Source organism: Tamandua tetradactyla, chromosome 1 (genome assembly GCF_023851605.1).
Source record: "Tamandua tetradactyla isolate mTamTet1 chromosome 1, mTamTet1.pri, whole genome shotgun sequence".
NCBI lineage: Eukaryota > Metazoa > Chordata > Mammalia > Pilosa > Myrmecophagidae > Tamandua > Tamandua tetradactyla.
The window spans coordinates 64,426,430-64,451,576 of record NC_135327.1 but is presented as its reverse complement, the minus strand read 5'-3'; the positions used below and the strand labels follow the sequence as shown (position 1 = coordinate 64,451,576).

General features: G+C 38.0%; 1 long non-coding RNA gene and 1 pseudogene across 2 annotated transcripts in view; one reads left to right on the top strand and one right to left on the bottom strand.

Moving 5' to 3' along the window:
* Positions 1-7,094: 7,094 nt before the first annotated feature.
* LOC143680825 (ribosomal RNA processing protein 1 homolog B pseudogene) lies at positions 7,095-9,288 on the top strand (annotated as a pseudogene).
* Positions 9,289-10,207: 919 nt separating this feature from the next.
* Positions 10,208-25,147, bottom strand: part of LOC143648210 (uncharacterized) — a 55,352-nt gene continuing 40,412 nt past the window's right edge. The window contains exons 2-3 of one of the 2 annotated variants that reach the window (XR_013158445.1): positions 10,839-10,988; positions 10,208-10,561 (exon numbers count right to left, since the gene is read on the bottom strand). This is a non-coding gene — a long non-coding RNA (uncharacterized LOC143648210). Of the gene's footprint in view, positions 10,562-10,838; positions 10,989-25,147 lie in introns of those variants that run through there. The other variant, XR_013158447.1, reaches the window with a different exon arrangement.

Here is a 25,147-nt window from a genome sequence, read left to right as displayed (position 1 = left end):
CATCTCTTGGCAATCACAAATAATACTGCTATAAACATTGGTGTGCAAATGTCCATTTATGACCTTGCCCTCATGTCCTCTGAATAGATACTTAGCAATGGTTGGATCATATGGCAATTCTATACTTAGCTTTCTGAGGAACTGCCAAACTGCCCTCCAGAGTGGGTGTGCCATTTCACGTTCCCATCAACAGTGGATAAGTGTGCCTCTTTCTCCACATCCTTTCCAGCACTTGTTTTCTTGTTATTTTTTTTAATAGTGGCCATTCTAGTGGGTATCAGATATCTCATTGTGATTTTGATCTGCATTTCCCTAATAGCCAGTGAAGTTGAACATCTTTTCATGCGCCTTTTAGACATTTACATTTCCTCTTCTGAGAAAATGTCTACTCATATATTTTGCCCATTTTTTAAAAATTGGGTTGCTTTTTGTTGTTGTTGAGTTGAAGAATCTCTTTATATATTCTGGATACTAAACCTTTATCTGATATGTGGTTTCCAAAGATTGTCTCCCATTGCATAGGCTGCCTTTTTACTTCCCTTGAAAAGTTCTTTGATGCATAAAAGTCTTTAATTTTGAGGAGTTTCCATTCTTCTATTTCTTTTTTATTGCTCATGCTTTGGGTGTAATGTGAAGAAAACCATCTTCTTTTACAAGATTTATAAAATACTTTCCTACATTTTTTCCCAAAAGTTTTATGGTCTTAGCTCTAATGTTTAGGTTTTAGATTCATTTTGAGTTAATTTTTGTACAGGGTGTGAGATATGGATCCTCTTTCACTCATCTGCCTGTGAATATCCAGTTCTCCAAGCATCATTTATTGAAGAGGCTGCTCTGTCCCAGGTAGGTTGACTTGTCCTCCTTATTAAAAATCAATTTTCCATAGAGGAGAGGGTCTATATTCAAAGAGGATGCCTTTCCTTAGTGAGTTTTACATGACACTCTATGAAAGGAAAAATTGTATTGAAGATAAAATGTTTAATATACAGTGTATATTCTAAAAAATGTAAAGTAATTATCTAAGGAAAATTGGAAGTCACTTTATACTTTGTTTTGATGGGGAAATTATATAAAAATTATCATAGCTTACATAGTAGAGGACATGATTTTTTTGCCATTTCATTCACAATTGACTTGGACATTTGAGAGGAATTTAAGGTGTTTCTGTTTGATTTGCCATTTTAATTTTTTCTCTGGATATGGAGTCATTTTTGTGTGAAAAAGAAATATAAGAAAATAAAAGTTTATTAAAATTTAGAACTATTTATATTCACAAATATATTAAAATGTATGTGTTTTAAGTTCCAGAGAAAATTGGATTTCTTTGAATAAAATATCATGCAATTATTGTTGCTTTTGCATATGTGCACATTTTTTATTGAGGTGAAATTCACATAATATAAAATTAACCATTTTAAAGAGTACAATCGATGGCATTTAATACATATACAATGTTGTCCCTCAGCTTTACCTAGATCTAGAGTATTTTCATCACCTCTAAGGGGAAACCCATCCCCACAAAAGGAGACATTCCCATTCCCCATACCCCACTCTCTTCAACCCTATCAATCATTATTTTCTTTCCATCTCTATGCATTTACCTATTCTATACACTGCATATAAATGGAATCTTTTAAAAATGTGACCTTTTCTACCGGTCTCTTCTACTTACCATGATTTTTAGATTTCTCCATGGTATACCTTGTACCATTACTTCATTCCTTTATACACTTGAGTAGTATTCCAGTGCACAGATATAAGAAATTTTGGTTATCCATTCATTGTGATAGATTTTGGGATTGTTTCCATCTGTTGTTTATTGTGAATAGTGCTGCTATGAGCGTTTGTGTACAATTATTCAAATAACAGTTTTCAATTTTAGGGGTGTATATCAATGAGTAGAATTGCTGGATCATCTGCTTAATTCTGTATAACTAATAGAGGAACTGCCCAAATATTGTCCACAGTGGTTGTACCATTGTACATTTCAACCTACAATGCATAAGGATTCCAACTTCTGTACATCCTCACCAACTGTTATTTTAGATTTTCAAAGAAATTATAACTATTCCTGGAGGATGTAAAGTGGTGTCTCATTGTGGTTTTGATTTGTATATCCCTAATGACATGATATTAAACATCTTTTCATGAGGTTGTTGGCCATCTGCATATATTTGTTGAAGAAATGTCTATTAAAATACTTTGCCTATTTGTAATTAGATATTTGTCTTTTTGTTAAGGGGTAAGGGATTTATATATATTTCAACATATTCTGCATTTTTGGCATTTCTCAGATATATGATCTGCAAATATTTTCTCCCATTCTGTAGGTTATCTTTCCTGGGTGATGCCTTGCATGATAACCTTTAAAAATTCCCTCCTCTCCTAACACTCTCCTCCCATGCTATCTTCCTTTCACCCTATTTCCATAGCACTCTCACCCACTCATGTTTTAAATAACCTACTTACTTGTTATATATATCCCACCTCCACCTAAAATATAAACTCCTTAAAGGCCAGGTTTATTTGTATTCTTGTTGCTCCATTGATAGCAACAGGAAATATGTCTGGCATAAAGCAGACCATCCAAAAATACTTGTTGAATAAATGAATGAGTGAACATTTTAACAGGATCCCTACCATGACTCTGCGAGGGGAGCAGTGGACCCTACCGTGTTATCCTGTAATTAAAAACAAAGAATAAGTAACATATTGTGCTAGTGTTTCCCAAATTGATAAAAGACTTCAAAATATCTCCTATTCTGAAAGCCTGGATTTTCAGTGCTTTGTTTAAAATAGCTACAGGGATGGAGGTGAAGTTTTCTTACTGAAGTGTGCATTTGTACATGGTGGTTTAGTAAGTCGCTTTACAATATCTTCATTCTTTGGGTCTCCCAGGTCTTATCTCTCAGTCCTCTCAAGAGCATGGCTATCTGAAATTATAATGCTTTGGTCTCCAAATTAGGGGCAAGTTCACATCTGAAAGAATCCTCTTTTAAAAAGCACCAAGAGGTGCTTCTGAGTGTTTGCCTGTAGGTTTGTGCTGCTGCTCTAAATCAATGGTTTTTACTGTTCACTCGCACTTTTCTACTTCATGAGTAGATGAACAAAAGAAGGTATCCTCTTATTTTTAGTATGTGTGAGTTGGGACTCTTGTGTCTTACAGTTGTCCCTCTGAGTAACAAATAAAATCATGCAACTTTAGCAAGGCTGGCATTTATCTGGTAATAGATGCCTGGTCTTGGTAATTTTTTTTTTTCACACAGGCAGGCACTGGGAATCGAACCAGGGTCTCCAGCATGGCAGCCCAGAACTCTGCCACTGAGTGGTCTTGGTAATCTTAACTGGATTTACATGCAGAAGAACCACATAATTAAAATAATTTTATTGCTTGAAAAGAATTGGGTGCAATAAAAAGAAAAAAGAAAAATCTACATCTTTTACACATTATGCCATGCTAACAGTGGTTTACATTTCTAAAGTATTTACCAGATGCTGAAGGCATGGTAGGGAGGAGAAAGGTGACAATGCATGTGTTTATGGATATTTTAGACTTTGATAGAGAGCAGTCTTTGGAAATTTGGTTCTTGCTTCTCACCTATTTCTGACTTTTCAGGGTAATCTTTTTTTTTTTTTTTTTTTTTGCATGGTCAGGCACAGGAAATCAAACCCAGGTCTCTGGCATGGCAGGCGAGAACTCTGCCACTGAACCATGTAGCACCACCCTTTTCAGGGTAATCTTGTGGTAAAAGTGACAGCACTTTAAAGCTTTAGAGTTTTAAATTCTGCTCTTTCTTGCTATTAGCACTGAAGCTATCTTATATGCAGTTCTGTCATTTCTACTTCTTGGTCTCTTTTTGTTCTTTGTTACTTGGGTGTTGAGGAGAGGATCTTACCTAATCATCTCTGACAATAATAAACACTCTATTCAGAGGACCCCTGATAAGTGATAATAAAACCTTAACACCTGCATATAAGATCATGCTTTTCATTGTAATGTCTACAGCTAAAAATAAATACCATCTCAACTGAGAAAATGTTACATTAAAATGTGAGAAGAAAATCGTGAAAGGGAAAAGAGCTGTTTCGTGTCCCCTGCTTAAGTTAGCCATGTGCTTGCTGCTGTGAATATGGAAATGCATCAAGGTCTTTTTCCCAACCTGGAGAAATTTGAAATCCTCATAGAGAAAACTGTCTAAGAATTTCATTTTTACATTATAAACCAGTAAGTTTCAAAAAAAGGAGCAGAGGAGAGCACAAAGGGAGAGACCAGTTCTTCCTGGTGAATCAAGAAGAGGGGACTATTTGACTGAGTCTAAAAGAGTGAAGGATTTTTTCTAGAATAAGAAGGGGTGAGAGAAACAACTGAAATATTTAGGAAGCAGGAATTGAGAATTGTAACCTACACAAATCTGATTACCTTCTTGTGGGAAGAAAAAGCTTGGAAGGAAGTAGAAGGGATAAAATAATTATGCAGCATCATGGTTGATATCCACACACAATGTTTCTAACGGCAACTGGGATACTCATTGTCTGAAAATGGAGAATGGTATGATAGTAGAGTAAACAGATCAGAGGATAGGATTTGAAAACAGAATATGAAACCTAAGCTCTTGCCTAAGGGAGCATTTTTTTTCTAGATACGTACAAAAGAGAAATGATAATAGAGAATTGAAATTGGCATGCCATAGTAACTCACCTCAGGAAGATTTAGAAGCTTCTTGTTGGAACTTTAATTCAATTATGTACTGCTAAACACCCTACACAAATGGATACAATTTACAAAACAAAATAAGAGAGGGAAGGCTTTACCATAGCAGAGGAATAGCACATTATAGGGTCTATAATGTGAGAGTCTTCTAAATAAAACTAAGTCATCATCTAAGGCAGGTTTAAAGTAGGTTTCATTCTGGGTTGTGCAATTCCAGAGCCGAGACCAGCTTCCTGGTCATACAAGCTGTGCAAACACGCAGGGACCCATGCTTAGAAAGACTCCATGCTTGTCTAATGTTCTGTTGACAACATCCTAAAATTCTTTATCATTGTGTCTTTGAATTCAGTTTTATAAATCAAGTTCAACAGGGCAGTGGATTTGAGGAGTTACACACAATGTATATGAATGTTGTACTTTGACACCCCACTGGCATAGGACCTTCATGATGCCCCATGAGCATGGAAGTACTGGTGACCCATTAGTAGTTTTAGTTTCCTAGCTGATACAACAAAGACCATACGGTGGGTTAGCTTAACAATAGGAATATATAGGTTTGCAGTTCCAGAAGCAAGAAAACTTGTTTCTTTCTGAGGTCTGTATCTTTTGGCTGGCTGGCAATCTTTGGTGTTTCTTGGCTTTTCTGTCACATGGAAATGTCTTCTCCTTTCTTCTCTGGATCCCAGTGACTTCCAGCTTTTGACTGACCCCCATGGCCTCTCTCCCTCTCAATTCCCTCTGATTATAAAGGACTCCAGTAATCTGGATTAAAGCCTGATGTGGTTCAGTTGGGTCATACCTTACCTGAAGTAACATATTGAAGACATCTAATTTATAATAGGTCCACATCTAGCAGACTGTGGACCAAGACCAAGACCCAAACCAAGACGAAGTCCAAATTGGGGTAGGCAATTCAATCCACCACATTCACGATAGGTGGGAGCACAGGAAGGCTCAAAATGAGCACAGTGAAAGCATGTTATGTCTATGACAAAATAAGGGGGTTGTTGACAGCTCTGAGAGGCCACATTTTCCTTTCAAACTAGAGCTTACCACCAATATAGAAAGAAAGTAATGGCCTTCTAAGAAATACAAATGATTGAGTTCCTTATCCTATCTTGTTTAACTCACGTTTCCCTGTATAAGTCAACCACTTACAGCTAAAGTAGTGACAGAGGAAAGGGAAAGATAAGGCCACTAATAAGTCCCTTTCCTTCCAATTACTTCCATTTTTACCACTAAGTAAGTGAAAGGTAGAGAGTCTTGGTGGAATACGCACAATTCAAAAAGTTAAGTTAATACCACTGAGTGAGTTTCTTAAAGGGTTTCCACTATTCTGGTAAGAATGAGATATGTACTCATGAGGAGCTGTGAAATAAGAATTGTTTAATTTTTGTGATTCTACACACAGGTTAAAGGCTTTTGTATTTATTTTTTAAAACTGACATTGCAAATATAAAGATGAACAGTAAAATTCATGTAATAATTTATATTTTTAAATTTCATTTACTGGGAAAGATGGAAATGATAGGAAATAAAAAACACTTGCCATTTGAGAGAGTTTACAGGGAGTTTACAGGGAAAAGGGAAAAGTTTTATATTTTGGTATCTTCAATGGCTTCTTTTTCTTGCTTTTAGAATAAAGGCCTGATTTTCATTTTGCATTAGGTCCTGAAAATGATGTAGCTGGTTTTGGTGCAAATTCATGCTTTTCAATATATATATATATATATGTATAGAAATAATTATAGATGTAAATATCTTTATGTATATATCTACATATATGTAAATCCAGATACAAATGTATATATTTACAAAGAATGTATATTCTTATGTTCCTTAGATCTGTCCAATGAAAAGGCCTGGAAGCAGTGACATTCTAAGAGAAATGAGATACCCTAGCACCCAGATCTTGGTACATAGCTAACTTTCTCGAGCAAATGGACCCAGAGTTCTTTGGAGAATTCACTGATTCCAGGTATGTGCAGGGAAAGCAACTTGATGAGCCTTGAACACCTGGTTATGTTTGGAGCACATGTCTAGAGGACATAGTAGAAACCTGTGGTTCCCACTAATGAAACAATTTGAGAATCAAAATAAATAATAACTCATTGAATAAGATAGGAGTTCATGAACAATCCATACAAATGTAAATAAATGAATGACTAATCTGAAAGTGTGATGTTTACATGTTTACATAGCCTCAAAATAACTCTCCATACAATTCTCAGTTACAAAAAGGAAAAATGACTTTACAATGGAGAAAACTGGCAGACACCACTGCAATCAAGTGATCCAAATGAACATCACCAGTTAAATAAAAAAAAAAGAAAATCTTATAAAACCAAGAAATGTAGGTTCTCACAGCTTTATTGAGTGACTTATGAATTGTGTAGCATCCCATCCAGGAAATAAGAGGGGGGCTCCACTAAGAGGTAGAAAGGCAAAGCTCCAGGAGGAGCTAGCAAACACCATTTCCCAACTCATTAACATGTTTAACAACTCAGAGGCTCAGCACCTGTTCATTCAGACCTGTTGACAAACCATGAACTGAGAATGGAAGAGAATAGACAGGCTTGACCTACACAAGTTCTATATGCTGATCCATCTGTCCTTGAGAAAGTCCTTTGAAGTTCTGAAGCAAAACTTCTGGGAAGAAAGCTAAATCAGCCTTTTTCTGGGCATCTTAATGAAGGAAATCCTGCATTCTGAGAGTCAATCTCTTGATGGAGTGAAATTCCATTTCATTGACATCTATCTGGATGAGCTATCCAAAGTGGGAGGGAAGGAGATTTTGGCAGATCAGAACCTCAAGTTTATTGATCCATTCTGTAAAATTGCTTCCAAGAGTAAGGACCATACATTGGAACAGACTATAGCTAGGGGGTATTTTTGAAGTCATTGTACATCAGTCTCATTTCGTACCATTAGAGATAGAAGAAGAACAGAAAACTTAAGTGGGTGACAGTGATCTCTCTGAAGTCAAGATATCTGAAAATGAGATGACATGGAGGAAAACAATCAATAAAAAGAAGACAGCTCTGGGCAAATATCACTCACAAAAAGATGGAATCAGAGATGAAGGTGAGAGAGCTGACTGTAGCACCTTTGAAGACACTGTAGCCCCACTTCTCCAGTTTGACTATAAGGCTATTGCTGATCAACTCCTGGAAATAACCAACAGAAAAAACACTGCACCCTTCAACAAGAGTGACTCTCTAAACTGTTCAAAAAATTCCAAGATCTTTCTGAATTCCACAGGGCAGCTTTGCTGGAGACATTTCTCTCAATGAAGATGACCACACTGTCAGTCAAGGAAGGCACAAGAAAACAGGAAACAAGCTTTTAGAGCAGAGTGGCTTGGAAGAAGAGAAAGGAAGCAAATGCTTTTTCACTGTGGAATAAGAAAGCAAAGCCAGTATTCCAAAGAGGAAAAAGGAGAAAGAAGAACAGCCTCAATCAGCCTGAAAAGGTAAATTCAGAGGATGAAACCACATGCATGGGACAGAATGGGAGTCATGAGCGATAGGCAGGCAAGGGGAAAGACCAGAAGGAGTGTGCGACCGAGACTGAAGCAGGGATTCTCCACAGCACCGCAGAGGAGAGTGGCTTGGAGTGTCCCCCAACCACCCCACACAAAACAAAAGGAGATGACCAAAGAAGAACAACCTGGGGGTCTGGGAAGGAACCATGGAATTAGTAGTGTCACCTCATGTTTCAGAGGCCCAAGCAGAAAGCATTTTCAGAAGGCTGCCACAGGTACTTCCTCACAGGTGGAGTCCAAAGCCCAAAAGGGAAGCAGAAATCAAGCTCTTCCAGTCCACAGCAGCAGTGTGGCTCCGATGACCCTGATTTGGCTGGAGAAGAAGAGCTCTCCTGTGGGCCCAGGGGAAGAAGGGCATCCCCAACCCCACTGCTTCCCTGCTTCAGATTAAAGAAGAGGAAAAGGGAGCCAAGTAGTCTTCACCTTTGTGAACTTCCTAATCAGGCAATTGCCATCTTGTCAAAGTGAAAGAAAATTAAAGAGATGTTGAACTTGGTGGAATACAATGGAGTATTGAAACCTGAAGGAAAGCAAATCCAAGCTCTGGGAAACAGTGGAACTTTCATTCCTTTGAAGAAAAATAAACTGAGGATGGAAAATGACTTTGTAAAGTTAGACACCCCCTTCTTACCAAAGTCGTTTTTCTTCAGGGAAGCTAAAACCAGTGCTGCCATCTTGTCTCTGAGCCCTGCCATCCAGCTAAATAAAACACCCAGCACCAAGAAAGTCACCTTTGGGTTGAACAGAAACATGGCTGCAGAGTTCAGGAAGACTGACAAGAGCCTCTTGGTCAGTCCCACAGGCCCTCCAGAGCGTTCTTCAACTCTGAGCAGAGACTCCTCCACAGAATGCTGAAGATCCCCTGGCAGTCACCCACCAGCACGCCCCTGGCAGCCAAGGGACCCCTTGCCGACGCCTCCACCCACCCTCGAAGATAACACCAACTGCCAGGGACTTCTTCGGAGACCAAAGGCTGATTCCTTTTCCAAGGCTGTTTTGTATAGTGTACTCTCTAAATTATTTCCTTTTCTGAAGTCCTCTAAAGCATATATGAAAGGTTCTAATTGTCAGCTATGGCACAAACTTTTCCGCCCCTCAGGCTGTGACCATGTTGCTACAAAGATCATTGGTGCTCCCCAGGATTTCACATTGGGGTGCTTTGTGTGCCTGAAGCCAAGGAGTGCTCACTAATCATAACTTAAAATAAATGGATGCCATTAGTATAAAGTATGTCATTTTATTCCTAGTCAGTTATCAGTTTAAGTAGAACTTCAGTCCTCTGGACTGGATTTTCCATGCCTAATTGGTTCTCTGGTTATTTATGTCTTTTCTAGAGATGCTTTATGCAGCATGTAGAGTATCATGAGTCCTGAGGGGCCCGCAGTTTGCCTGTGGGAATGACTCCCCAGCAGCCACACATTGGTGGTTCTGCATGTATCAGCTGGAGGCTGGGAAAACCAGCCCCTCCATCCTCGGGTTTTTCTTTCTCTTCTCTGCCTTGTTTCCTTCTCTGTTTTCCTACCTCTAAGGCCAGTCTGAACTGCCTCCAGGAGGCAGCTAGCTTCCTCTTTGGCCCTCTCCAGGGTCGGTGAGGTCCGCGGGGGGCCTGCAGCAACTATTCATTCTTTCTAGCTGCTACTCTCAGGTTTCTAATTCATGTGGAAGCTGAAGGCCTGGCACCTCCCCACCCTTCTCCCCAAAGAAGCTTTCCTGTCTCAGATTAAAACTGGTGGCTTTAAAGGAGTAGGCAACAGTGTTTAAAAACAAACAAACAAAAACAAAAAAATTAAGTTCCTTCTGAAATTCAGACAATCAGCCTTTAGGTATTTTTTTGTATATATGGAATTTACCCGCAAGGTTTGTGTCATTATTTATTTGTTCATAGCTAACTTTTATCTCAAACAGAAGGTATTGAAGCTTGAGCATACAGATTTTTATAAAGTTTTCTCATTTTTATTGGTTATAAAGATTGGTGGTGGGAAGGGGCTTAGACTTTGGTTGGAGATGCAAAAATGGACTTGGCATTTTACTGAGTCTCAGGGCACTGCTTTTTGTACTTTGAGCTGAGTGAGGAGTAAGATGTAGCAACCCCAATGGCAGCACAGAGTCCTCAGCAGTGTGCACATAACAGATGCTCGCTGTAAGTGAAGTCACAGGGTATGTTGTTTGAATCACAAGTGCTCAGTGCTTTCCCAGCCAGACCTCTGGCCATGGGATCTCACACTCCCTTGAAGTGAAAACTGCCTCCTCACCGGTTCTGCCTGCTGTGGGGAAACCCAGACCTGGGCAGAGGGCCCTTGATGGTGCTGTTGACAAAGGGAGTCAATCAACCACAGAGGTGAGATAAGCAACTTTATTATTTGTGTCTGCAGTGGCAATGGGCCAGGGTCTGAGCCTAATGCTGCAACCCACTGACTCCCAGAGCTAATTTCTATTTCCCCTCTTATACCCCATTACCTTCCCTCCTCCCTGGCTCACCTTATCCCTCTATCTTTTATGCATATGCATAAGCATGTTAAAAAAAATGGCATCTAAACTCTTCCTAGAGCTGGAAATTTACTATTATAGTGAGCCAAAGTTTACCTTAGGACAATTAGTCCTTTTCTGTGCTTGCTCTGAAGTCTGGTTTGAACTGGCTTTATAGCTATAGTTCTTGACCAGGATACCCTGACCATGGCTCCCAGATGCTGATGGCTGTTTTTGACTTGTTTTTCCATCCTCATCTTTGATTGGCTAGATAAAGAGAATTCAGCATTATTAATTTGGGTATGGGAGGGGCCATTGGCCTCATCATGGTTTTTTCTGGCCTCATGCTCTCCTGTGAGGCTAGAAAATTATGAAAACTGCAGAAGCCCCAGTTTCCCTCCCAACCAGATGTTCCCCCCCATACTGTTCCTCAACAGTGGGCCACAGAGACCCCCCAGAGGGACTTTGGAGCCACAGCTACGGCTTTGGGCAGCCAGAGACTTGGATCTGTTCGGATTGCAGGGTTTCCTTTGCAGATGCTAGAATTGACCAACCTGTTGGTGGTGGAGTTACTTGTCCAAAGCCTGGTAGAAAGAGGAAGTGTTAGTTTTTACTCTGCCTTCTCTGTAATGAAGTTTTATCATAATCAGACCACAACAAAAGGAGGAATAGTTAACATCGTCCTGTTAAATGCTTATTGTAATGAGAAGTCTCCTGTACAGCATAACTCTGGTGGTGCTAGTGCGGTTTCTAGTGTGTTATGCCTGATATGATACTAAAAACCAATTCAAAATCAAAACTGATGGAATCTAAAGATTATATATGAGTACTCAAATATTTTTAACTTTTTGTATAAAAAATATCTTGAATGGTTTTTCTCTCAGCTTTAATTGCTGGTCATATAGCCAGTTGTGCCCTTTAATCCAACAGCATTAAGGAGTCTTTAGGGCGAAAATGACACATTTGTTCTCTGGACTACTGTAGGAACTTTTCTTATAGTGTTATTATAGTATCTGTCTATTCTGAAGTACCAGTGGAATGTACTATGAATACACCTCCTGTCAAAATCCTCCTTGTGAAACTATCCAAGAGTAGCAGTGAGCATCCTGGGTTTTATTTGTCCTTCTCAAAATTCCTCTTAAATTACTCTCTTTTTATGGGTAAGTTGAATAAATTTTCTATAGCCTGTTTTTAATGCCTAAATTTTTATGGCAACAAAGAAAAAAAGGAACAATTTCTTTCCTTCTTTGAGTGAAAAATTCTCATTCATATACACACAACAAGAAATATGCCACATAAAGAAAATGTATTTGAATATCAGTTCTTCTAATTGATGTATATTATTTTCCTAGGTAAAATTGCCAAAAGTGCTTGGAGTCAAAAAAGGATGATGTAATTTAAGTTAATGCTGGTGATCTTAAGCTATAGTATTGTGTAAAATGATAATCACCCCACATGCATGGGTCTGGTCAATTTTGTACAATTTAATATCAGCCTTTACAAATTTTATTATCCTTTTAAAATTTTACTAAACTAAAAGCACAAAAAGAAGTACAGAGAAAATCTGGAAGTAATTGTCAGTGTCAGAAAGAAAGTAAAAATTGAGTCCATCTTTTTTTTAAAAAAAATGCAATGAATAAATAGCTTAAAATTTAAAAATATTAGCTGATTTCAAAAAACAAAGCAAAAGATGTCCAAGTGATATGCATGTTAGGTCTCTATTAAGTCTGTTTCCAACAGTCTAAATAAATGCTGCCTTCTACATGAATCCTTTATAGCTTGTATAGAGCACATGGAAAGAGGAAAAGAGTAAGAATACTAGCACCTATTCATCATACAGCAAATATGTTTAGGATGATAGAAAGAAAGTCACAACCCACTGGACAGGTGATGAGAGAATATTTTGTTGACACGTACCTTTGAAGGCTGTTCTAGATCAAGGATCTAAACCTTGAGGCTTTATATAAAGAACTAGGTCTGAGACCAAAAGGAGGGGGTCTGTGGCTCTTCTGTTTTGCAGAAGGCCCTCTGCCCCTGTGCATACTCCAGAATGTGGAGTTTAAGATAAAGGGACAAATTAGAAGAGCATAATAATGCAGCAATAATTTTCTGTTCTTGTCCCAAAACTAGAGAAGATGGATTCTCTAAAAAATACATGTTATGGGAGGACAGGCCCCAAGAACAGAGACACAGTTCAGTACAGAAGTAAAGAAAGATTGCCAGAAGGCCCTGTACTAACCCAAAGGGCAACTTTGTGGGAATAGAAGCAGGGGCATCCATTCCTCTGAGCAGAAATAGTTGCAGGCTGGGACAGGCAGACACAGGGTGACAGCCCATGCCTACTCTTCTGACCTGTCAAACCTGTGAGAGCATGGCCAGCACACCATCTGGAAAGGCCCTGGCTAATGAGGTTCTCCCTGTCATGGGATGAATGGCAAATTTTAACCACTTAGACATTGTTTGATAACAGAAACAAACAACTCCCTTGCCATTGCACCTATGAATATCATGACAACTGGATATAACAAACTAGAGAATAAAATAGGAAATTGAGCATAGAATTGCTCACATCTTTCCAGTATTTAAAGTGTTCAAAATTCATGTATTTTGGCTAATTTTGACTTTTGAGAACAAAAGTAAGCATCTTATAAGTATTCACTTAGAACAAAACTGAATTCTTGATTTCATCAATTTCCTACTTCTGCATCAGGAACTACACGAGAAATCTTATATTCAGAAAAAAAAATCTAAGTACACAGGTAAAGATGCTTAGTTTAAATTCTTAAGAGACTGAAAATGATAAAGGATTGATATGGAAAGGAAAAAGAAAAAAAAGAGACTGGAAATTCTCTACATGCAAAATCTTTAAACAGAGACAAGGTGTTTGAGCATATGACAAGAGTTTTCAGGTTTGTCTTATAGTAAAGATATGAACTGAATAACTATTTTCCCTTTGCCACATGTCTTGCATCATTAGGACTTGACAAGTTTAAAATAATAGTTGATTAATTAAAGATACATTCCAAACCTGGGATACCAGGCATTGCAAAAAATGGGGGCCAACTTACAGAAGATAAACATGGTGTTGACTTCTCATTGGAAAACTATTCTAAGAACATAGTGTGCTGCTTGGTTTCTCCTTGCAGTTAATAACAAAATGTGAAAGGAAATGGATAAGTTGGGAATTAAATTATTATCCACAAAGGAGAAACCACAGGAAGCAAGATACTGAAAGTCAATGGGACCTGCAAGAGAGAGAAGACAATGCCCTGTGTATTGCTATGTAACAGAAAAGGCAAAGGCCACGAATCTCCAGCACAAACACCTGTAATACCACAGTATTTAGAGAGAAAGCACCATCTTGCTGACACAATTTTAGACTTCTCCCAGCCTCAAAACAATGAGCCAAGTAATTCCTACTGTAAAAGCCAGAATATTTCATGGTAATTGTTTTAGCAGCTGGGATACTTAAACATAAGGCAAATGCTTACAGGGCCTGTATCTTTGGAGTGGTGGGAAAGCATCAGGCTAATAGGGTCTGCTGGCTCTTACTTTCTTCCTTAAGAAAGATAGTACAGGAAAGGGGACAGTTCAAGAAAAAGCCAATCAGACTGCAAGCAAAACTGAAAGGGAGTATAGGGTGGATGAGCTGCCTGCTTCTAACCCCCAAACAGTAAAGCATGAAAGAGTAAAAATTCTCTGAGCAATGAAGGCATGGGATACAACCCAGAAGGATAAAGAAGCATATGAACTTACCACATAAGCCTATAATTTTTGATGGTTTGAAGTAGTTTATATTAAATTAATGGAGCTGAAGAAGCAAGGATAAAAATCAATGTTGAAAATTATGTCCAGTAAAGAATTTTGGAAATGTGCACTGACGCACGAAACTGATTGTAAAGAAGTAGATCAGATATTCACAGCTTTTTAAGGGTGCTTTATTGCCAAAGAACAATTAAAGAAGTAGATCAGATATTCACAGCCTTTTAAGGGTGCTTTATTGCCAAAGAACAATTAAAGAAGTAGATCAGATATTCACAGCTTTTTAAGGGTGCTTTATTGCCAAAGAACAATGAACTGTATAAAAGAATAGCTTTTTATTATTTGAGTTTTTAAATACCTCTCACAACACCTAGACCTGCACTGGAGGAAAGTGGGTTTTGATAGCTGTACATCTTGCAAGTAGAGGAAACTCCCCATAACCTAGTTCAAATGAATCCTGGAGGATAATGCACAAATAAGGACCTCCAATATATTGGAGCCAATAGCCATGAGAACAATGTACAAAAAAAATAGCTTCCAGATAATAGAATGGAGGTCTAATCAGGGAACTTCTCTCACCTGAAGATAAGAGCCTTCCCCATACCTGTCCACTGGGATTGCCTAACTTCTGTGTACGATAGACTATTGAGACTTTTTTCTTCTTTTTCCTAAAAAGATTTTTTTTATTGCAGGTGATGGTTCCATACTCTGCCGTATAAATTGGGTTGGACTTGTGAGGTCAAACAGATATTTTTCTTTTTAGTTCATAAGTCACCAGACCACAAAGCCCCACAAGAAACCTAATGGAGAAGAGTGTACATCATCTGGAGCCCTGGACTTGGAGCTGAAGGCCGTGAATGGAGAGAACTCTGGATTGATTCCTTCAGAGAGGGGATGAATGTTTGAAAGGTGAGGAAAACAAAAAGTCAGATTGAAACATATACATGGAAATCAAAATGTCAGACTGGCAACCTGCTTAGTGCACCAATGTTTGCTTTGCTGGGAACACAGTAAGACTACATTTCCCAGGGTCCCTTAAAGTGTTTGCTATGTGATTCAGTTCTAGCCAATGATCTATGAAAAGAGGTTATGTGTCCTGGAACTGATCCATGAAAACTTCCCATGGGCTTTTCTCTGGCCTCTGACCATTTTTTCCAACTTGATGCTAAGAAGTACAGTAAACCATTCAAGCCACACATTGAAAATGGTGGAGCCACAAAATAGGGCCCTGGGTCCCTGAATCAGTAATTGGAGGAGAGAGCAAGTCTTCATTTAAACAGTTGGAGCTTTGTATGAGAGAAACAAACTACTATAGCATTTGAGCTATCTTTATTTATAGATTCCTATTATAGCAGCTAGTATTTACCCTAACTGAAAAACACATTTCCTTTGTCATGGATAAGAAGATTAAATGTAGTTAAGATGTCAATTCTACCCAAATTGATCTACAGATTCAACACAATACCAAACAAAATTCCAACAACCTACTTTGAAGACTTGGAAAAACTACTTATCAAATTCATTTGGAAGGGAAAGAGACCTCAAATAGCCAGAAATATCCTAAAAAAGAAGAACAAAGTGGGAGGATTAACTATTCCTAATTTTAAAGCTTATTATAAAGCCACAGTGGTCAAAACAGCATAGTATTGACACAAAGATAGAAGGATTGACCAGTGGAATAGAATAAAGAGTGCAAAAATAGACCATCAGATCTATGGTCAGCTGATCTTAGACAAGGCCCCAAAACCACTGAACTGGGACAAAACAGTCTTTTTGATAAATGGACATGGGAGAACTGGATATCGATAGCCAAAAGAATGAAAGATGACTCTTACCGTACAACCTATACAAAAATTAACTCAAAGTGGATCAAAGCCCTAAATATAAGATCCAGAACCATAAAACTCCTAGAAGAAAACATAGAGAAACATCTTCAAGATCTAGTAGTACAAGGTAGCTTCTTAAACTTTACTCTCAAATCACAAACAATGAAAGAAAAAATAGATAAATGGGAACTCCTGAAAATCAAAATCCTTTGTATCTCAAAAGCCTTTGTTCTTTTGTTGTTGAGTTGTATGATTTTCTTGTGTATACAGGATATCAAACCATTATCCAATATGTGGTTTCCTAATATTTTCTTCCATTGAGCTGGTTGCCTCTTTCACCTTCTTGACAGTCTTTTGAGGCACAGAAAAAATTGATTTTGAGGTGTTCTCATTTATCCAAACAAAAAATGGGCTAAAGATACGGGTAGATATTTTTCTGAAGAGCAGATATAGATGGCTAAAAAGTAAATGAGGAGATGCTCCATTAGTTATAAGGGAAATGCAGATCAAGACTACAATGATATACCACTTCAAACCTACAAGAATGGCTGCTATTAAACAGACAAGAAACTAGAAATGTTGGAGGGTATGTGGAGAAATTGGGACACTTTTGTACTGCTGGTGGGAATGTACAATGGTACAGACACTATGGAAAACAGTTTGGCCGTTCCTTAGAAAATTAAATATCAAATTGCCCTATGACCCTGCAATACCACTACTCGGTGTATCCCAGGAGATCTGAAAGTAGTAACACTAACAGATATTTGTCCACAGTTGTTCATTGCAGCATTACTCACAATTTCCAAAAGATGGAAACAATCCAAAGTGCTCATGAACAGATGAGTGGATAAACAAAATATACGATGGAATATTATGCAGCAGAGAGATGAAATTGGGTCGTGAAGCATGTGACAACGTGAATGAACCTTGAAAACATAATGCTGAATGAAAAAATCTGGAAACAAAAGGATAGATACTGTATGATTTCATTTTTATCATCTTGCTAAAGGTAAACTCAGAGGCTTTTAATAGACTATAGGGGACATAGAGATATAGGGAAGCTAGAGATATATGAATGGTTAGCTAATGAAGTTGAACTTAAAATGTGAGGGAATCAATAGAAGTGAAGGCAGTTCATTAGTGGGCCTATAAGTAATGTTGCCATATTGAAGGAGCACATGACTGAAAGGGGTTGTATAGACTCATGTGTCCACCGATTAACATTACTAAGGTTTTGCATGAACTACTTCAAAGGTATGAATCTTATACAAAGAGTTCATAGAATCGCATTATAGGGAGAAAACTACTATAGCATGCTATCTATGGTCTATGTTTAACAGGAAGACATCAACAGTACCACAGTAATACCATGGATAAATAATTGGGCTGGTGGGGAGGATGGACAAGCATTAAGGGGAGGTTTGGATTTTCTATTTGGTGAGGGTGTGTTTATTAGTTATTTTTCTCTTGTGAGCAGTGAATTGCCTAAAACTGAGAGTTGATGACTGTAAAACTAAGTGTGGATAATGTGAAACATGGACTATTGACTTTGGACATTATACATGCTGCCCAATGGGTGGATGTAGATGAAGGATGCACTGACTGAGAAGTAGAATGGCAAAGTGTGGTATATACTTATGATCGAACATTGTGTGTTTACAAAAAGGAACGAAGACGTGAGGCACGCAATGAGATGAATGAAATTGGGGGACATTACATGATGCAATATAAGGCAGAAACAAAAGAGCAAATATTGTATCATATCTTTTAGAAAATGTTTATAAAATTGGGGTCTAGATGGTAAGCTCTTAAAGCAGTCACTGGAGCTGTAATTGTTATTTCTAGATTTTTAGAGGCTGTGCTATATATGTGTGATCTGGTATTTCCTGGCAACTTGAGTACCTGTATTACACCTAAGACTCAGAGAAAGAGTTCTGCTGGTCTGAAAGTCAGCATTGCCACATACAGCAACCATTAAAGATATTGAAAGAGAGGGCTTGTAATTCTGTCTAGCTTAATTTAATGTCCAGATACATCTGAGAGTATGTTGAGCAGATAATTAAAAAGTATTGGTTAAGTCCCTTGAGGGACAGGAGAAAAATATGAAACTATTAAGCTTTACCCCCTGGCAAAACCCCTGATACTGTCTCAAACATTAGAGACTCCCATGTCAATAGGCCAAGCCCTTGATCTTGAGCCTTGCTCTTGTGAAGCTTATGTATGTAGCAGAGAAGTTAAGCCCACCTATAGTTATGCTTAAGAGTTACTCCAGAGGACTTCTATTGCTGCTCAGATGTGGCCTCTCTTTCTCTAAGCCCAACTCTGCAAGTAAAGTCATTTCCTTCCCCCCATATGGGACATGACATCCAGGGGTGAAAGTCTCCCTAACAGTGTGGGATATGGCTCCCAGGGATGAGCCTGGCCCTGGAACTGTGGAATCAGTGAAGCCTGCTTGACAGAATGGGGGAAAAGAATCAGTGGTTGAGGGAGTTCAAATAGAATTGAGAGGCTATTCTGGAGGCTACTTTTTTGCAAGCTTCAGTTAGATATTACTATTTGTCATGGTTTGCCAACCCCCAACCAAAGCCATTCCTTCCAATCCTAAAGACCACTTAGGGCTTTATCTAAGATTCTTCAAAAGTTCCATGCACTGTGATTACTTTCTAGAAATCTACAACCTCCAGCTGTGTCCCTAGGCCAGATAAGTCCTGAAATGCAGACTTATCTGAATGCTTTTTAGTATCAATCGGTATGATCATGTGATTTTCCCTTTTGGATTTGTTAATGTGCTGTATTACATTGATTGATGTTCTTTTGCTGAACCATCCTTGCATTCCTGGTATAAACCCCACTTGATTGTGATATATAATTCTTTTAATATATCATTGGAATGAATTTGGTAAAATTTTGTTTGGGATTTTTGCATCTATGTTCATGGGGAGTTTAGTCTGTTATATTCTTTTCTTGTGGCATCTTTGTCTGGTTTTGATGTTAGAGTGATGTTAGCTTCATAGGATGAGTTAGTGCTCCTATTTCTTAAAATTTTTTGAAGAGCTTGAGCAGGATTTTGTGTTAGTTCTCTTTGAAATGTTTGATAAAATTCCCCTCTGAAGTCATCTGGCCATGGGCTTTTCTTTGTAGGAAGATTTTTGTTAACAAATTGAATCTCTATTTGTAACTAGTTTCTTAAGATCTTCTACTTCTTCTTGAGTCAGTGTCAGTAATTTGTATGTTTCTAGAAATTTGTACATTTTGTCAAGGTTGTCTAGTTTGTTGGCATATAGTTGTTCATAGCATCCTCATGATTTTTAAAATTTCTTCAGGATCCATAGTAACATCCTCCTCCCATTTTGTTTGTTTGCACCCTCTGTTTTTTTCTTTGTCAGTCTAGCTAGGGATTCATCAATTTTACTGATTTTCTCAAAGAACCAACGTTTCTTTTTCTTTTTATGTTCTCAAGTTCATTTATTTCTGCTTTAATCTTAGCTATGTCTGTTATTCTATTTGCTTTGGGATTTTGCTCTTATTTCTCTGGTTCCTCCAGGTGAGCAGTTAGGCCATAATTTCTTCTTATTATTCTCCTTCTCCTTCTTAATACAGGCATTTAGGGTGATAAATTTCTTGCTTAGCACTCCTTTTGCCATATCCCGTAAGTTCTGATATACTGTATTTTCATTTTTGTTCATCTCTGTTATTTATCAATTTCTCTAACAATTTCTTCTTTGACCCACTGATTGTTTAATAGTGTATTGTTTAATCCCCATATGTTTGTGAAAGTTCTGGTTCTCTGGTGGTTGTTTATTTCAAACTTGACTCCATCATGATCAGAGAAAGTGCTTTGAATAATTTCAATCTTGTTAAATTTATGTAGACCTGATTTGTATACCAACCTATGATCTATCCTGGAGAATGTTACATGTGCACTAGAGAGAGAATGTATATCCAGATATTTGGGGGTGAAACAATCTATATATATATTAGTTAGGTCTAATTCATTTGTCACATTATTTAAATTCTTTATATCTTTATTGATTCTCTGTCTGGTTGGTGTATCCACAGAGGAGGGTGGTGGTGAACTGAAATCTCCCACTATTATTGTTGAAACATCTATTGCTCTTTTCAGTTATGCCAATGTTTACCTCACATTCTTTGGAGCTCCTTGATTGGGAGCATAAACATTTACAATTTTTATTTTTTCTGGATGAAGTGTCCCTTTTATTAATATATAGTGTCCTTACTTGTCTCTTATAATATATTTACATTTCAATTCTGTTTTATCTGATATTAGTGTGGTTACTCCTGTTTTATTGTGGTTACAATTTGAATGGAACAGCTTTTTCCATCCTTTCACTTTCAATGTATTTGTATCCTTGTGTCTAAGATGAGTCTCTTACAAGTAGCATATAGATGCATCACATATTAAAATGCATTCTGCCCATCTGTGTCTTTTAATTGGTGAGTTTAGTCCATTAACATTCAGAGTTTTTACTGTAAGGGCAGTAAGGGTACCATCTTACCCTTTAGCTTCTGTTTGTCAGATCCATGTATTCTTTTCCCTCTTTCTTTTTATCCTTTAAGTTACCCTTCCTGACACTTTTCAATTCTGTACCTTTCTCCATACCTTCCTATCCTGTCTTTCTTTTTCAGTGACAGAACTCCCTTTAGTATTTCTTGTAGAGCAGAGCTCTTGTTAGCTAATTCTCTCAACCTTTGTTTGTCTGTGAAAATTTAAAAATAATCTCTCCACCAGTTTTGCAGGACAACATGGCAGGATAAAGAATTCTTGTCTGGAAGTCTTTCTCATTCAAAATCTTAAATATATCATACCAGTGCCTTTTCAGTCCATGGTGCCTGGTGAGTAGTCTGAGCTCAGTCTTATACAGTTTTCTTTCTATATAGTGAATCACTTTTCTCTTGCTGCTTTCATGACTTTTTGCCCTTGTCTTCAATATTTGACATTCTGATTAGTATGTGTCTTGGAGTAGGCCTATTTGGATTTAATCTATTTGAGATTCATTGGGCTTGTTTGATTTGCATATTAATGTATTTTTATAAGAATTGGGAAGTTTTCCCCCAGGATCTTCTCAACTAGCCTTCTATCCCTTTACTCTTTTCTTCTCTTTCTGGGATACCAATAATCCAATAATTCTTACATTTGTGTACTTCATGTTGTCTATCATTTCCCTGAGACCTAGTTCTAGCATTTCCATCTTTCTTGCCACTTGTTCATGTGTGAATTTGAGTGCAATGGACCTGTCTTCTAATTCACTTATTTTTTCCTCTGCCTCTTCAAATCTGTTGATATGCATCTTTAGTATACTGGGTTTTTTTGTTGTTGTTTGTTTTTGGTTTTTTTTGCATGGGAAGTCTCCAGGAATTGAACCTGGGTCCCCAGCATGGCAGGCAAGAACTCTGCCACTGAGCCACCATTGCCTGCCCTCTAGTACACTTTCAATTTAATCTACAGTATCTTTCATCTCTGTAACATCTATTTTTCTATTTATTCTTTCAAATTCTTTTTATGCTCTTCTACTGTCTTCTTGATATCCTTTATGTTGTTATGAACATCCTTGATGAGTTGTTCCAAATTCTGTGTTCCATACAGTGATTTAATTTGGTTATTTGGCTGGGCCATATCTGCCTGAATTTTTGTGTGATTTTTGATCTTCAGTTGTAAACAGGGCATTTGATTGTTTTGATCAGGTCATTTAGAAAGTTGATTTCCTTCACTCATCTAGAATTTTGTATCTACTTGGGTTTTCACTGAAGGTCCTTTTTTGGATTTGGATTGTGGATCCTTCCCTGCCAAACCAAGTTCCAAATCCCATGGGAGGATCACAGTTCTACTTGAGTCTCTATTGGAAGCTAGGCAGTTAGGAAGTTTGCCCATCTGCACTTTCTGCTTCTTCCCAGCAGATGGTGCTCTTGAGCCACCTGTTCCCCTCAGGCTTGCTTCTCCCAACTGTAGATGCTGGCTGAGCTTAATGAAGACCAAATGTAATTCCAGCCGTGGCTGCTGACCTTCTTGAATGCTGAAAGCCGCCAACTCTGGGATAGAGGATGGGCAGTATGTACCTCAGTGGAGACACCACTTGTGTGTCTTTTAGGCCTGGTAGGCCCTAGACTCCTACTTGGGATGACCTTGGGCTGTGGGGCTGGGAATTTCAGCTTCCCCTGCCCACAGCCAAACTGAAAATGTTTGGTGACTGGTCATGGCATTCAATTTGACTGTCTTTTAGGCCTCATCTTTCCATCTGCACCTGCCTGAGATCTCTGAGATTCCATAGTGGAGGGAAGGCAGTATCAGGCTCTAAACCGGTATCTTTCACTGGCTGGTTGTCAGACAAGCACCACTCTATATCTCTCCTTCCTCTCTGGGAAGGGTCCCCCAGTCTCTGTCAAAGAAGACCAGGTACTTACAGCAGCAGGGGTGGAAGCAGGCACTGTACCCTGGCTGAATAATCTCTGTGTACAGGGAAAGCAAATCTGCTGGTTTCCGAGTTCCCCCATAGAAACTCTGGCTATGGAGCTGTGAAGGAAGATCTCCCAAGCCAGCTGGAGGGGTAGGCTGGAATCATGACCAAGCACACTCACCCTATTCTGTTCATCCAAATTCCTCCACTTTTCATTCAGGGCCTCCTAAATAGGGTATAAAACTCTTTCTGGTCACTTGCACCCTGGTCATTTTTTTTCTGTCCCATCTATTGTTGTACAGAGCCAGGGTGCATTCAGCCTCTCCTAATCCACCATCTTCCTGGAAGTCCTGATAGATTCTTACATAAACTGTCAGAAAACTACATACTTACTACAGGAAACAATTGCCTAATGATTAAATTAAAACTGTCCATGGCCTTATAAAAGTTATAGTGCTACCAGGTTTGATGCATATCTTAGAAGATAGAACATGAGTTTGCTGGAATCATTAGGGCATAACTGATAGTGAGGAATAGTAATTTATAAAATGCTTACTAAATACTATTACCAAACAACAATCTCCCAAAACTTAAAATAGGAAATGAAACTTATGTTTAAACATTGTCTGGCATTAAAATTATAATATATATCAATCTTACTCAAGATTTTATGGTTTTATGATATTTTTTATAAGGAACTCAAGAGATCAAACCTCATTGTAAGATCATGGAGTTGAGTGTGCATCAACATTGAAATGTCTCAGTATCAACATTTAATTTTTACACAACAGTCAAACAAAAAATACTATTTCAGAGACCATCATTATTTGACTTCCTTATTTCTTTGCATCATTGATCTAAGACATTGGAAACAAGTGCAGGCATTGCTGGTTTGGCCACAGAAATCCCTCTTGGATAAGCAGCAATTTTCCTTCACAGGAGAAACTACAATTTTAGTTTCTTTTCTATTAGAATACAAGGATGAACAAAATCATAAAGTCTCATTTTCTGCTGGATGATTAAAATGTTTAGTCTTAGACTCTTAAGATTTAACAGGGAGGAAAAATGAAAATCCTAGTGTAGGATTGTGCTTTTCCCCTATTCTTTCCTCTGTCCTCTCAACATAAATTTAAAGATAGAGAAAAAATAGAGCCCCATAAAAATTTCAACATTGACTTTTTTAAATCCTAAGACTTACTAGGTGTAAAAAAGTTTTATATTTATGATTAGTCTCTGCATATCTTTGTTGATACAATACAAATCATGATTTCACAGACTATTTATGCTCAAGTGCCCATCTTTCAAAAAGGCCCCATTTTCTACATTGTTTGTCTAGATGAGGTTCACTGCCTTGTTCACATAGGGAAATAGAAAAGAGATAATTTCCATTCAACTCTATGAAAGTCACTTTCCTATGGTGTATTAATCTGTAAGTTGCTGGAATGTGATATGCCAGAAATGGAATGGCTTTTATAAAGGGAATTTAATACATTGCAAGTTTACAGTTTGAAGCCTATGCAAATGTCCAAATTAGGGCATCCAGGGAAAGATACCTTAATTCAAGAAAGACTTATGGGTCTGAAACACCTCTGTCAACTGGAAAGTCACTTGGCCAGCATTTGCTGGTCCCTAGCCCCTGGACTCCATTGTTTTCCATCTCTGGTTCTGTGGGGGATCCTCACTTTGCTTCTCTGGGATATTCTTTCATTTCTTGGTTTCCCTTGGCATTCTCCAGGTTCTGGCTTGCTTAATATCTCATGGCAACATCTACAGGGCTCCAAGCATCTCCAAACATCTGTGTCTCTTTTCTCTAAGTGGTTGACATCTGTGTCAACAATGCTCTGAAGTTTCTGTCAGCTCTGCCATTTCTGAGGTTTTTCCAAAATGTTTCCTCTTTTAAAGGACTCCAGTAAACTAATCAAGACCCACCTAGAATGGGAAGAGTCACATCTCTATCTAATCAAAAGGTCATACCCACAACTGGGCATGCCACAGCTCCATGAATATAATCTAATCAAACATTTCCAACCTACAATATTGAATCAAGATTAGAAGAAATAGCTGCCCCCACAAAACTGAATCAGAATTAAAACATGGCTTTTCTGGGGGTACATAATACTTTCAAACTAGCACATATGGTTTATGAAGGATGGCAATCATAGTCTCCAAAATTTATTCAATCTACAACTACAAACTTGCACACACGCATACACACTACATGTGTGGAATCACACAGAACTAACAATACTCTCATGAACACTGTTTACAATTCAGAAAGCCTGAATACTTTTATGATTGATCTGTGAGAGAACAATATCCTGAGTTTTATTTTTTTTAACTTTAGGCTTCAACATTGAATCTGTTAAGTTACATATATAGCCAAGAAAAAAATAGAAAAGTTAATTGAGAGAAAAATTAAATGTAG